General features: G+C 39.2%; 1 protein-coding gene across 1 annotated transcript in view; it reads right to left on the bottom strand.

Annotated features, from left to right (window-relative positions):
- Positions 1–618: 618 nt before the first annotated feature.
- Positions 619–2,791, bottom strand: part of LOC129534266 (homeobox protein cut-like 1) — a 181,728-nt gene continuing 179,555 nt past the window's right edge. Inside the window, exon 3 of the transcript XR_008680787.1 lies at positions 619–2,197. The gene's annotated coding sequence lies outside the window, so the exon portion shown is untranslated. The remainder of the gene's footprint in view (positions 2,198–2,791) is intronic.

Raw genomic sequence — 2,791 nt, 5'->3', positions numbered from 1 at the left:
CTAGATGAGACATAGAGGATAAGGTGGGTCACAGGGCCATAAAAGGCAGATTGTATTTCCACATCTAAGCCAGATTCTCCAAGCCAGCCTTGTCAAGAATAAAGCCAATAAATCTGATTACTACCTCTAATTTTAAAATTTTGTTTGAAATTTAGAGAGTAGAGATAGATAATACGTGTGAATCCTCAAACACTCAAGCAACTAAACATCCAGCAATGGAAACTTAGAGTTCTCTACATAATCTACAACTTTTGACAAAGATACATGAACCTGGTAGTTTTTTTGTTAACAATAAATTTACACTGGCTTCTCAATGAATAAATATGTCGGAAGACCATGAATTGGTATTCTGAAAGTGCTGAAAAAATAAAATCACTAAGCAAGAACTCTGTCCTGTGAGAACATTCTTCCAAAACAAATCTGTAGTTAAGGCATTTTAAAACAAAAATATATAAGTTCAGAAAAACTTTATCTCTGGCACATTTTCACTAAAAGATATACCTCAGTCTAAAAATAATAATAATGTCAGAGGCAAACGTGGAGATAGCAGAAAGAATAAAGAACAAGTAAAATGGTAAATATATGGGTAGACATAAATAAATATTGACTACACAAGTATAAAACAATATTAACTGCAAACATTTATTTTTAGATACATAACTTTCATAATAAGTTGACTCAGAGACAGAATTTAGGATGTTTTAGCACATAGAAGTAATTTGATAATACTTTTGGAAAAGTAAGGGAAGAAACAAGGATTGGGAAAAGAGAGAAATTAACCAAGGATCTAGGCCCTACTACAGTCTTGGTGGATCTCACAGAGAGCTTTGCAGCTAGCCTAATGCACATTGAAACAAGATGGCCAAGATTTTTTACTTTTGCATGGATCAGTCATTTGTTGTGAACAACCTTAGAAAGGAGTAGAACCTTGGTGAGAGGAGCTCTTTCCAGCTGAATCAATTCCTAAACTGGCTGACACATCTGAAGTCTGTGTGCCAACAACACTCTCAGGGGCTGGGAAAAATATCATTAAAGAAAAATCTGGGCAGCATGTCACAGTGTCCACCACCGTCCACCCATTCTGCCACTCGTACCCACTTCTTCACATATGTTCTGGAACAGCTCCACCAGGATACGGACATCAAAATGTAAAATGTAGCCAGACATGGTGGTACATGCCTGTAGTTCCAGCTACTTGGGAGGCTGAGGTTGGAGGATGGCTTGAGCCCAGGAGGCAGAGGTTGCAGTGAGCCAAGATCACACCACTGCACTCCAGCCTGAGTGACAGACACAGACCCTGCTTCAACTGTCAGGGCTCACCAAGTCATAAGGTCAAACAAATCTAGTAAACATAAAAGAGGTTAAATATAATAGATGAAGGATGGTGAGGAAAAAAAAATATCCTCATCACCACAGCTGAAATTTATCCTATCACTATCCATACTAGACCCCTCACCTTCAGCCAGGATGCCTTCTGGACTCAGGAGTTTATCTGGTGGCATGAACAAGACTGTCAGCACTGACAGTTCTCTTCCCCTGTCTGGGAACTGGGATATCTAAATTAGCAATGCCCCGAGCTGTATGTACAAATTATCTCAGGTGGATCATTTTTGCTTCTAATTGTTGGTTCCCATTCCTATGTATTTTTGGTGGAAACACAATACCATGGTCAAATTGCATGTAGAGTACCAAATCAAATTACATACTGTATCCTGGAGGTTGGGGCACATTCTTTTGAAATATTACCAACAAACTGGCACTTTAGCTACATCTTTAAGTAGTTCAATACAATCAACTTTCCAGCTGCTGTCCAGTTGATCTCTGGAAGAGATGGTGCCATATCAGGGTCTAAGCACTGCACAACTCTGAGAGCACCTCTTTCCACTTTGCATCTCAGGTGCTTCTCATTTCACCTGAATCTCAACCTTACTCAAGAATCTAAATATATTCTGACTCCAGACTTTCTCTGTTCCCACAAAGCAGACAATCAGATGAATTAACCAAAGCTCTGACTACTGGGAGGATATTTCTTCACCACTGTCTTTCAAAGCCACTCTTGAAGGTTGCTGTAATACATCTGCCATCCATTTTCAGCTTGCACCCACATATTGGGAAAATCCATCCATAAACTGAGCTCAGTCTTGTTCTTTCTCTGCCAGCACGTTGTGAAAGAGCTTTCATACAACACAGGTGTGAGCTGAAAGAGAAGTACTCATGTAACAGTAGTCGATGGCAGAAGAGTCTGATTAATTACCATACAACTGGCTTCTGCTTTCTACTCCTGCTCATTCTCAATCCCAGATGTACTGTTTCCATCTTACAATGGATCATTGCCAGCTTTATTTTACCTTATGACTTGGTAAATTTGAGAGAAATCAGCTTCTAGTAAAAAGTTGTGATCGCATGGTCTTTTGGTGTCCCAAATAAGAAATTATATATATTTACAATAGTCAGGAGTAGCATGCCAGCAGTAGTTTTCCAAAGAGTATATAATTGTGTTAGGCAAATTGTATCGCTTTGCTCTGAAACCTAGGAGTTTGCATCCACAGAGCACCTTCTTTCACCATTGATACTTCCAATATAATAAAATTTGTTAGATCTTATTGCCCAACTAGCAGGGCTGTTTTTATGACAGCCAAGACCTGTTTCAGATCCTATTCTGCTCTGAGTCCCACACAAAGCTAATAGGATGTTGTGTCACCAAATATATGGGACACAGCTGTAATCCCAGGTAGGAAATATACTACCTCTAGAGCTCAAAGATGCCTACTAAACATTGGGCTTTCTTCTT

This window comes from Gorilla gorilla, chromosome 5, assembly GCF_029281585.2.
Source record: "Gorilla gorilla gorilla isolate KB3781 chromosome 5, NHGRI_mGorGor1-v2.1_pri, whole genome shotgun sequence".
In the NCBI taxonomy this organism is placed as follows: Eukaryota; Metazoa; Chordata; class Mammalia; order Primates; family Hominidae; genus Gorilla; species Gorilla gorilla.
The sequence above is the reverse complement of the archived record's forward strand: the minus strand, read 5'-3'. Positions and strand labels throughout refer to the sequence as shown.